Source organism: Myxocyprinus asiaticus, chromosome 19, assembly GCF_019703515.2.
Source record: "Myxocyprinus asiaticus isolate MX2 ecotype Aquarium Trade chromosome 19, UBuf_Myxa_2, whole genome shotgun sequence".
In the NCBI taxonomy this organism is placed as follows: domain Eukaryota; kingdom Metazoa; phylum Chordata; class Actinopteri; order Cypriniformes; family Catostomidae; genus Myxocyprinus; species Myxocyprinus asiaticus.
This window is the reverse complement of record NC_059362.1, coordinates 47876782-47888841: the sequence shown is the minus strand read 5'-3', so window position 1 is coordinate 47888841 and position 12060 is coordinate 47876782. Positions and strand designations below refer to the sequence as shown.

The window sequence follows — 12060 nt, the reverse complement described above, 5'->3', positions numbered from 1 at the left end:
TGGAATTTATTTATTGGTAACACTTTCTATAAAGCCCATATTTATAATGCATTAGTAACGTCTCATAATACACCTTATAATATGTTATAACCTCTCATGAATAATTATAGGGGCTCAGCGGTTAAGGCTCTGGGTTACTGATCAGAAGGTTGGGGGTTCAAGCCCCAGCACCACCAAGATGCCACTGTTGGGCCCTTGAGCAAGGCCCTTGACCCTATCTGCTCCAGGGGCGCTGTATCATGGCTGACCCTGAACTCTGACCCCAGCTTAGCTGGGATATGTGAAAAAAAGAATTTCACTGTATATGTGCAAATGTATAATGTGTGATAAATAAATAAAATTATTAATGATAATTAACCACAATTATAATACATTATAATAATTACCTATTCATAGTTATACCTTAGTGTATAATGCGTTATAACACAAGCAACATCCAGTTATAACACAGCAGAAGTTGTAATGTATTATATATATCTGTAATATATACTGAATAACAGTTGTGCTTTAAGTGTCAAAAGTCTTCTTATAAACATCCATAAGATATTTTGAAGTGGTTATAAGACATTACAAGTCATGCTGGAAGTTATAAACATCACACATGCACAAAATACAAAATAACACACAATGTGAATTATGAGATTTATGAAAAACACTTGTAAAGATACAAGGTTCGAATATATCAGAAAGTCTAAACACACCTAAGAATAATAAAAAAACTATATTGGACTCAATTCAATCAACTTTAATATTTGTGCATCTTATTTGGAGACTTATTTAATAAATAACTTCCACTGTATAAGTATGACTTGTAATGTATGTTACACATTTATGTAAAGGCTGTTTATAAGAAGCTTTTTGCTTTTGTAACTTAAAGCAGGCAAAGAGCACTTATAATATGATCACGTCATAAAGTCTTTTGATGATTAACTTTATTAACTTCTGCTGTGTTAAAACTGGATGTTGCTTGTGTTATAATGCATTATACTCTAAAGTATATCTATAAATGGTGCAAGTCTTATAGTGTTTTTTAACTGTAGTTATAGTTATTTATGAGAAGTTTTAACTCATTATAAGGTGTATTATGATACATGATGAATGCTGTATTATGCCTTTACGATGCATTATAAATATGGGCTTCATAGAAACTGTTAGCAAGTTATCCAATATATTAGCACAAATATGCCTGTCGTCATTCCTACTTTGCAATTTTACATATTTGTGATCATATATTTATAGGGGGGTGGTTAAATATATACATTTTCTTTAATTACAATATGAAAAGTAAACATTGGGGTGAATTTTAAATCATGGCAATTTTAAACATATTTCAAGTGTTTCTTCATTTTCTTTTTTCTAATTGAATTTTTTTCAGTCAAAACGTGTTCTCTTCAGAACGTTCTTTTAATTCTGTATTATTTTCTAGAATGTTTCTGTGTCCTCAAGATCACTTTGTTAAAGTAATGTTCTGGGTTCAATACAACTTGTTGATTACCATAAAAATAAATGTTTTTAAAATGTGTGTTCCAGTGAGACACTTACAATGGAAGTCAATGGGGTCAATCCGTAAACGTTACAAAACTCACTGTTTCAAAAGTATAGACACAAGACATAATACATATAATGTAATTTTACTCACTGGCGTTACAGTGTTTACCAGAGTGCAGGGTTTGCCTGCATGACATTGTTATAAAGACAAAGTTGTAAAATTGTCTATAACTTCACACAGATGTGGTTAATAAGTGATTTTATCACAGTAAAATCATGTTAACACACATATTGTTTATGTCTTGTGTCTATACTTTTGAAACAGTGAGTATTTTAATGTTTACAGATTATTGATCCCATTGACTTCCATTGTAAGTGACTCACTGGAACACACATTTAAAGAAAAGGAGGGACGAGTCGAAATTAGTATATGAACCCAGAATATTCCTTTAACTAAAAAAAGTCAGTTCCTTAATGGCATCATCCTCCAGGAAGTGACATCATTTTGGTGGGGAAACATCAGCACAAACACTAGTAAGTATTAGCGCTGGATTTGATGAATTCTATAATTAGTATTAGTTAGTTTGTCTAAAGCAACTATTCTTTAATTAGCCACAATTAATAGAGTTGTTGGAGTGTATCAAGAATAAACTCAACAGTGTTCATTTACCACAAACAACTACTCACCATAGACACTGTCATATTCATCCTGATTGCAGTAATGGTGCGTTTATTGCAGCGGTTGCACTATCGTCTGTAGTTTGAAGACATTATTGTGAATGTCTCTGTTTATAATAACTAATACAGATGTTCAGCTCTTATTGTCTCTACTGAAGAAAACAACAAACCAGTTTATTCAGAAATGAACAGAATTGAGTTTCAAAGACAAGTAAATATAAACTGTAACTAGAGATCATGTGAGTAGTTCCATCATCTTTATCAGATATTTTCAACTTCTGTTGTGGAGATCGATGGAAGCTTGTCGTGTACATGTATCTATATGATGCAGTGCTCTTCCTGTATTGATTCTCTAGATTGATTTATTCATACTGATGAAATGAAACATACAATAACTTTTGACACCAGTCCTGCTAGTTATGAGTAAAACAAGATGAACTTGATAAGTAACTTTTCTGATATTTTGGGGTTTTTGTCCCCCAAAATAAGCTTCATTTTAAGTGTTTTTTATTGGATTGGAACAGGAAGTGTGTAGTTGGTATTGTTTTATGAATGCAGCACACTTTGGTGTACCCTGACACTTTTAAAGCATAAAAATATTTTTAACAAAATAACTTTTGGATTATTTTAATGTGCTTTTTATTTGGCCATTAAAGGTGCCGCAAGTGATTTTTATTTATTTTTTTTATTTATTTTTTATGGAAAGTTACGCAAAAAATGTTCCTATTCCCAGTGATGTATCTCACAGGTCTATCTGACAGCTATAGACTTTGTAAATAGCAAACAAAAATGTGTCTGCGGTCTCTGACGCTTTCTGCCTGTCAATCATTTTGCGTGTTCTCATTGTTTTGTAGCTGAAGCAAATTATTGAGGCTTAACGTCATTTTTATGCCATGTTGTTCATAACAGTTGTCAGTTGAGGGCGCTATTTTGCTGCTGTTGCTTTTAACAACCGTTTCTGCACGATGTCGGTCTCAATAAATCTCATTTGGTGTCTTTGGGTTTTGGAAAGAGGGGCGTGGCTAATTCAATGGCTCAGTCTCGTGGAAGTAGGACGGCTAAAATTGCTTACAGCACCTTTAATGAACACAAGGGAAAATGAAATTTTCATTAATATGAACTTTTAGATTTATAATTATATTTGATATTCAATGATACACAGTAGCTTAATATAAACCATTATTTACTTTACTAAAGCATTTTTTGTGATGCAAAAACTACACTTAGTTTTTGGAACCCAGCTGAATATTCCATATTGCTCAATTATAACTGTGGGACCCAGACAGTGTTGTTGTTATAATGTAATACTGAATTATCATTATTATTTTGATATGAGTTTGTTTTATATAAATGTAATATGTTTCTGTCCTATTTACTTCAACTGGATTGTGACGAGGAGGAGGGCGTGGCCGGGCCGTGAGGACGCACACCTGGCGCTGAATTGCCCTAATCAGCTGGGAGGGGGATAAAGATGAGCTGCAGGAGCCAGTTAGAGAGAGAGAGAGAGACACACTGTGTGTGTGCATTTTATGTTATGTTTCAATTTCTTTATACCATTAAAAGTTTACGTTGACTGCTCAGCCGGTTCCTGCCTCCTCCTTTCCATTAAGCAGAGACTTTACCCGTTACACTGGTGCTGAAACCCGGGAAAGAGGAGGTATGTGCCGTCATGGAGTCCTTGCCGCTGCTGTCCGCCGGGAAGTGGAGGAGCCGTGACTGTCCGCCAGGGGTCGGAAGACTTGCTGCCGTCTGCCAGGGGAGGAGTGGCTGTCATCCTGCCAGCAGGTCTTCCCCGCCTCTCTGGAGCCCTGGGAGAGACGAGAGGAGGGAGAGGGAAAGAGCCTGGTGCTCAGCCACTCCTCCACCCTCTGGCGGATGACAGCCACTCCTCCCCTGGCGGACGGCAGCAAGTCCTCCGTCTCCTGGCGGATGGCCGCAGCTCCTCTGCTTCCCGGCGGATGGCAGCAGCATCCCTCCTCTTTCATAGGTTTCGGCACCAGTGTAACGGGTAAAGTCTCTACTTAAGGGAAAGGAGGAGGCAGGAACCGGCTGAGCAGTCAACGTAAACTTTTAATGGTATAAAGAAATTGAAACATAACATAAAATGCACACACACAGCGGCCGCGTGTGTATCTCTCTCGAATTGTTGCCTACGGGTCGTCTTTATCTCCCTCCCAGCTGATTAGGACAATTCAGCACTTGGCGTGCGTCCTCACGGCCCGCCCATGCCCTCCTCCTCATTACATGGATCTTATAATGACTGAAAGTGTAGTGTGTTTTTAGGTGAAATGCTGTACTGTGCTGTGTTTGTAGATTTGTACTATAATCATTTGTAGCGGTTACTAATGTTTTTCTTTCACAGTGCATATTAACTGGTCTAAAAGTGCTAAAAACACGAGCCTTTGAGCACTGAGCGCACACAGACCATGTTTATCTGTCTTTAAATCACAGCCTTTTGCAGTTTTAGAATCAGTTATGACCATTTCACCATTTTGATGATATTTTGATTAATTGTGGTGCCCTGAAGGATCATGATATTATTCTACTGATACGCATAAAAAAGGTGCTGTAAGCGATTTTAGCCATTCTACTTCCACGAGACTGAGCTGTTGGATTTACCACGCCCCCCTTTTCAAAGCCCCGCCCTCCAAAGATACCAAATGAGCTTTATTGAGACCAACACGAGCAGAAACGGTTGTTAAAAACAACAGCAGCAAAATAGCGCCCTCAACTGATAACTGCTATGAACAACATGGCATAAAAATGGCATTATGCCTCAATAATTAGCTGTAACTATAATACTATGAGAATTAGCAAAATGATTGACAGGCATAAAGCATCAGAGACCGCGACCCACGGACACATTTTTTGTTTGCTGTTTACAGAGTCTAGAGCTGTCACAGAGACCTGTGAGATATCTCACGACATTTATTTCATTAATATCTTTTAAGGGATTAGGACATTTTTTTGCATACCTTTCCATGAAAAAAATCACTTACAGCACCTTTAATGGACAGATAAAAAGCACATTAAAATAATCATGATATTCACAATATTGCTTAATTTTAACTCGTCAGCAAAATCATCGCAACTACTGTATATCATGAATAATATGTATATCACCCAGCCCTAAATCCTTACTATTTTGTATTCTATACATGCAAAGTGTCATTTGTGTTCTGACAGTGACTTGAAATCAAAGTTGCAATTGTTTGAGAGAGATATAGAAGTGTAGATGTGTGTATGTTGTGTATCTGTGTGTGTGTTGAAGAGATAATGAAGACAGGTGCTAATGTGTTTGTGTATATGTGGATTATTTAATGGTTGTTTATACTGTCAAAGACAAATGTGCTGCTTTATATGCGTCTGTTGTCACTCCAGCGTCCTGCTGCGGCTAACACCTTAATAATCTGTGTTTGTGTGTTTCACACTCCTCATTTACATCAGAGAATGTTATAGGAATGTTTTGAGAAGATTTATTTGGGGTAAAAGCAAATGTACCCCTCTCAAATGCATTAGTTAGGTGTGTGGATTGTGTTGCATCTGTACAAGCATGTGAATTCAGGAGATGACAGCAGGTGATGTGATGGAGCTGCTGTGAACGCTGCCTTCATTTCACATGGGATTTTACATGCAGAAATGTGTTGCCAAGGTAACTGAGACATGCAGCGCTGCACGCAGATACACTTCAATTCCACAGAGGTGACGAGAGCGCTAATATACCTGCATGATCAGATCAATGCTCATCTATTGATTACAAGAGAACTTCAGCTTTAATTGTGCAGATATTAGCCATTAACATGTTACATATTAAATAAGGCCACTCTTAATGTAATAATATACCTCATTAGATTAAAGACATCACTATCTGAAATGGCATTTACTAAATATTTGACGTCATGTGAACATTAGTCTCTGCCTCAGGCAGCATGCCCCACAGTTACAGTATATCAGTATGTGTGATCAAACCCATGATGTTGTTTATGCTGTATTACTCCTTTGTAAGTCACTTTAGGATAAAACATCTGCTAAATGAATTAATGTCTATGACACTGGCATTGTTAGTATCATGCTTTTACAGATGAGATAATGAAAATGTGAAAATCAACTTTAACTCTCAGAGATCAGTTTGCACCTGTGTCAGAAATTAAGGAGGTATTCACTGTAAAAATGCCCCCGTTATGAATTCCTCTGTTTTTTCTTTGTAACATCCGATGTAGTTATTAATATTTTTATTTTTGGCCTAGTTACCTAGTTATACATATTAAATCAAATCAATCAAATCCCTTTATTGTCATTCAACTATATACACAAGTGCAACAGTGGGTGGAAGTCTTGGGTGCGGTTCCAAGCAACATAATTATTGTATGATAATTACAATAAACATCTGATTTACACAACACAGTTTACACATCTGTTACACAACATAATATACACCTAATAATATTCAATATACAGTATACACAAAATAAGAAGACTTATTTAATCCCCCATGTAATCAGTGGAAATAAATGTGAAGTGTTGTGTTGACATTCAGCTGTCAGTTGACACTCAGTCACCAGTGTGTTATTAAGAGAAGTATAAAATGTGAGTCCAGTCTGAGGCTAATAAAGTGCGGTGCTGATATATGTATTGTGAGTGATCAAGAGTTCAAAAGTCTGACTGTTTGGGGGAAGAAGCTGTCATGTAGTCGGATGGTGCGGGTCCTGATGCTGCGATACCGCCTGCCTGATGGTAGCAGTGAGAACAGCCCATGGCTTGGGTGGCTGGAGTCTCTGATGATCCTCCGAGCTTTTTTCACACACCGCCTGGTATATATGTCCTGGAGGGAGTGAAGCTCACCTCCGATGATGTGTCTGGCAGTTCACACCACCCTTTGCAGGGCTTTGCGGTTGTGGGCGGTGCTGTTGCCGTACCAGGCGGTGATGCAGCCAGTCAGGATGCTCTCTACAGCGCTGGTGTAGAACCGTGTGAGGATGTGAGAGTTCATTCCAAACTTCCTCAGCCATTTCAGGAAGAAGTGGCGCTGGTGAGTCTTCTTCACAACAACTTCAGTGTGGATGGACCATGTGAGTTCCTCAGTGATGTGGACACCCAGGAACTTGAAGCTGCTGACTCTCTCCACTGATGCTCCATTGATGGTGATGGGACTGTGTTCTCTGTCTTTTCTCCTGATGTCCACCACAAGCTCATTGGTCTTACTGACATTGAGGGAGAGGTTGTGCTCCTGACACCAGCATGTAAGAGTGTGCACCTCCTCTCTGTAGGCTGTTTCATTATTGTCAGTGATCAGACCTACCACCGTCATATCATCAGCAAACTTAATGATGGCATTGGAGCTGTGTGTTGCCACACAGTCATGTGTGTACAGGGAATACAGTAGTGGGCTGAGAACACAGCCCTGCGGGGCTCCAGTGTTGAGGGTCAGTGATGAGGAGATGTTGCTGCCTATTCTAACCACCTGGCGTCTGCTTGACAGGAAGTCCAGGATCCAGCTGCACAGCGAGCTGTTTAAGCCCAGAGCCCGGAGTTTCTCATCTAGCTTGGAGGGCACTATGGTGTTGAATGCTGACCTGTAGTCTTCAAACAGCATTCTCACATAAGTGTTCTTTTTTTCCAGGTGGGAGAGAGCAGTGTGTATTGTAGATGCAATGGCATCATCAGTAAGCAAACTGCAATGGGTCAAGAGAGAGAGGCTGCACAGAGCAGATGTAATCTCTGATTAGTCTCTCAAAACATTTACTGATGATGGGGGTCAGAGCAACAGGACGCCAGTCATTTAAGCAAGTTATTTTGGATTGCTTTGGTACAGGCACAATGGTGGACGTTTTTAAGCATGTGGGGACCACAGACAAGGAGAGGGAAAGGTTGAAAATGTCCGTAAAAACACCAGCCAGTTGGTTTGCGCACACTCTGATGATGCGGCCTGGAATGCCGTCTGGACCTGCGGCTTTACGGATATTCACCCTTCGGAAGGATCGAGTTACATCTGCTTTGGCCGCGAGAGCTCTCTCCATGAGGGTGGTGTTATTTTCCTCAAAACGAGCATAAAAAGTATTAATCTCATCCGGGAGAGAGGCAGTGGAGTTTTTATTATCTGCCACATGCTTCTAGAGTCAGTGGTGTTAAACTGTCCTTCAATCTTGTCCCTGTACTGGCGTTTGGCTGCTCTGATAGTTTTGCGGAGGGCATAACTGGCTTGTTTATGCTCCTCCGTGTTCCCGGAATTAAAAGTGGAGGTCCGCGCATTCATCACTATTAATCCACGGTTTCTGGTTAGGGTAGATCCGTATTGTTTTAGTCGGTACTACATCATCTATACACTTCCTGATGAAACATGTTACGGTATCAGCGTAGACCTCGATGTTGTCATCAGAGGCGGACTGGAACATCTCCCAGTCCTGTAGCGTAGAGTCTGATTGGTCCGACCAGCACTGGATCGTTCTGAGGGCGGGTGCTTCCTGTTTCAGTTTCTGCCTGTGAGCGGGCAGAAGCAGAATGGAAGAGTGATCCGATTTGCCAAATGGTGGGCGGGGGAGGGATTGGTAGCCATCCCGGAAGGGAGAGTAGCAATGGTCCAAAACCCGGTCCGCTTTTGTGTTGAAACTAATGTGCTGGTGATATTTTGGTGCGATTGATTTGAAATTGGCTTTGTTAAAGTCCCCGGTCACAATGAACGCAGCCTCAGGGTGCGTGGTTTCCTGCTTGCTTATACTGTCATTCAGTTCCTTGAGTGCCCGGTCTGTGTCGGCTTGTGGCGGGATGTACACAGCTGTGATAATGACCGCTGTGAATTCCCTCAGTAGCCAGAATGGTTGACACAGAAGCATGAGAATTTCCTGATCAGAAGAGCAGAAAGACTTGATAGAATGTACGTTCCTCTGATCACACCAGGATTTGTTGATCATAAAAAATACACCACCACCTCTGCTTTTACCTGAGAGGTCTTTTACTCTATCCGCTCGGTGCACGGAGAACCCCGCGGGTTCAATGGCTGAATCTGGAATCTCAGCAGACATCCAGGTTTCTGTAAGGCAGATAATGCAACAGTCCCTCGTCTCTTGTTGGAAAGAGATCTGCGCAGTCAGTTCGCATAGCTTGTTGTCCAGAGACTGAACATTTGCCAGTAGAATACTGGGTAGCGGGAGTTGATTTGCACGACGTTGTAGTCTGATGAGAACGCCGGCTCTCCTTCCCCTTTTCTGGCTGCATTTCTGCGGCCGATCTTTTTCTCCCCCAGGAAACAAAATCTTGCCCCTTTCCATGCAGGTATCGCAGACTGCCTCACGACCTACATTAACTGCATGTTGTTAAAGCAATATCACACTTGCAATCATGCTGTATTGTTCATCATGAGGGCTGTAGATAATCACAGCTGTGCTGATAGATGGACAATACAGCATGATTGTGAGTGTGATATTGCTTTTATACAAAAGTTCAACAAACAATTAAATAAATAAGTAGGGAAAAACTAAGAACAGTCCCCCCAAAAAAACACTTGTATGTGTGAATACTTTCCTACCCCACAGGATCTGCCATTGCTAGTTTGAAAGATGCGCCCAAGCCTCCGTTACTAATTCGAAAACCACACTTTAGAACTAGTAACGACAGCTTGGGCTGTTTCTAACAAGTAATTGGAGAAACAAGGACGTGTGTGTGTGTTTGAGTAAGTTACTGTGCCTGTGATTACCTGCATCTTTTAGTTTAACTGTATTCCTCAGCTGTAGTGTGATAGTAATCCGCTCCGATCGTGGAGTGATGCTGCCATACCTGCCATTGGAATTATCCTACGAGTATTTCACTCACGTTCTCTCCTCTGCCGTGCTGAAAATGTACGTCTTCTCCCAACTCGACGCCCTGAGCGACTCTGTCGCGACTCTCAGCTGTGATCGGCAGTAATGCTGAAGCTGTTAGTTTAACCCTATTTCTCAGCTATAGTGTAGTAGTAATCCGAGCGATTGTGGAGTGAGAGACAATTCCGGGTGTCTTCAAAGGAATTTGTGCACTGACTAACAACACAGTTTGTCAACATCAGCTCGACTTGCTCATAGCACACACAAGACGGTCTTTTGTCGACACCTGCTGCTCTTACACATTAGTTTGGAATGGTTTGAACACAGGCAGAGTGATACAAACAGTAAAGTGTCCGAGTGCTGCTCTTCTGAGACATCAGCACTTTTGGACAATCAGACTCGAGGACTGGAACTAACTGTTATATCCATACAATTCTTATTTAATCGTGAAAAACTATACGTCACTAGAAAAGTATAATACTCCAGCTTTGATATTTTTCCACTGTTTCAGTAATGTTACTGCGAGAGTTATTTCTTCATTTACGTCAACATATCAAAACATCAAAGCAAGAGTTATGAAAAAGAAACCGTTATAAAGACGCACATACCTATTCAATGATGTAAACTCCCATTCAGTGAACAAACTACAAGAGAAAATGTAGTCCTAATGTGTGCACATTTACAGAAATATTGATGGATTCTCATACTGTATGTTTACTTCATAAAGAAAAATACTCATGTCCATTTTCCATGATATAAAGCCCGGATGCGCCCTAATACTTTCATATCGTGAAATCTGTTCCTCCAGGATTCTAGAAGGTGCTAAAGTTCAGTTCTCTTTCTAAATATGGTCGTATAGAACACGACAGTTATGACATCATGTCTACCTCAGTGCCCACATGACAGAGTCTTACCATAGTATATAAGGATATTAGCCTTATAAACTCTGTATAAAGCATAAAACTAATGAATTGACTGATGATAACATGTTGCAAATAAATAGACGATAACAAAATTATATGGTTTGTCTATAATTTTTCCATCTGTCCATTTTCCATGGAAGTGGTGGTGGTGTAGTGGGCTAAAGCACAGAAGTGGTAAGCAGAAGGTTGCTGGTTTGATCCCCACAGTCACCATGGCGGCACACATGCCATATATAAATAATCTGCTTTCTGCCTCGTTCTGTGAATGGAAACCACATGTTAACAGTAAAAGACACTGTTATAACAACATGATTATGATTGGAAGATAAATGCATTAGATAATGTGTAATTTGTCATGTTTACATTCTGCATTCATGGTGCTGATGCTATATGTGGCCATTATCACATGGTATGGTCTTGGAAAATGGATTTTAAAGTGGTAAGATTTGTGGCTTTAGCTCCACTGTGTTTCTATGGATCTACAAGGTCAGTGCTATACAGTATGTCCTATAAATATGTTATGGAGTATTTAGGAGCTATAGCGACTGAATTTGACAAAAACATTTTTTTTTTTTTTAGGCACTTAAACTAGATAATCACTGGCAGAAGTGAATATTTCACTTTATTTTCAGTTATGTCTGTGAAATAATCTGTAATTATTATTTTTGGATTTTATTCTGATTATTGTGGTTTAACCTATTTTCGATAAATCCGCCTCTAAACGGCACATGGAACCAAAACAAACTGTGGCTAGTCACTAAACATGTTAGTCACTTCCTGCTTTAAGTGGGCAGTTCTTGGCCAGAATAAACTGTAATGTGAACCAGACTTTACGCTGACTAAATGTCAGTATCATCTTTGGAAAACAACTGAAATACTATTTACGGTGTCTATTATTTGTATAAAAAAATTTGTGTTAGAGGTCGACCGATAGTGGATTTTGCCGATACTGATAACTAAGGTGGTGTGAAAGGCCGATAACCGATTAATTGGCGAATCGATTTATAAAATGTCAAAAAATTTCCAAAGAGTCCAAAATGAATAAAATCCCAGATGCAGTTTATTGTTCGTCCAAAATCCCAATAATAACCAGAAAAAAAATTAAGATTCAGTGCATAATGTGGGAATAAACGAGCCCGAAACACACCGGGGACTCTTATTTTGAAATTACGAAATTA

At 39.6% G+C, this 12060-nt stretch overlaps 1 protein-coding gene across 2 annotated transcripts in view; it reads right to left on the bottom strand.

Annotated features, from left to right (window-relative positions):
• LOC127409695 (CLOCK-interacting pacemaker-like) overlaps nt 1-12060 on the bottom strand; it is a 287186-nt gene that overhangs the window by 196209 nt on the left and 78917 nt on the right. The gene's annotated exons all lie outside the window — the stretch shown is intronic.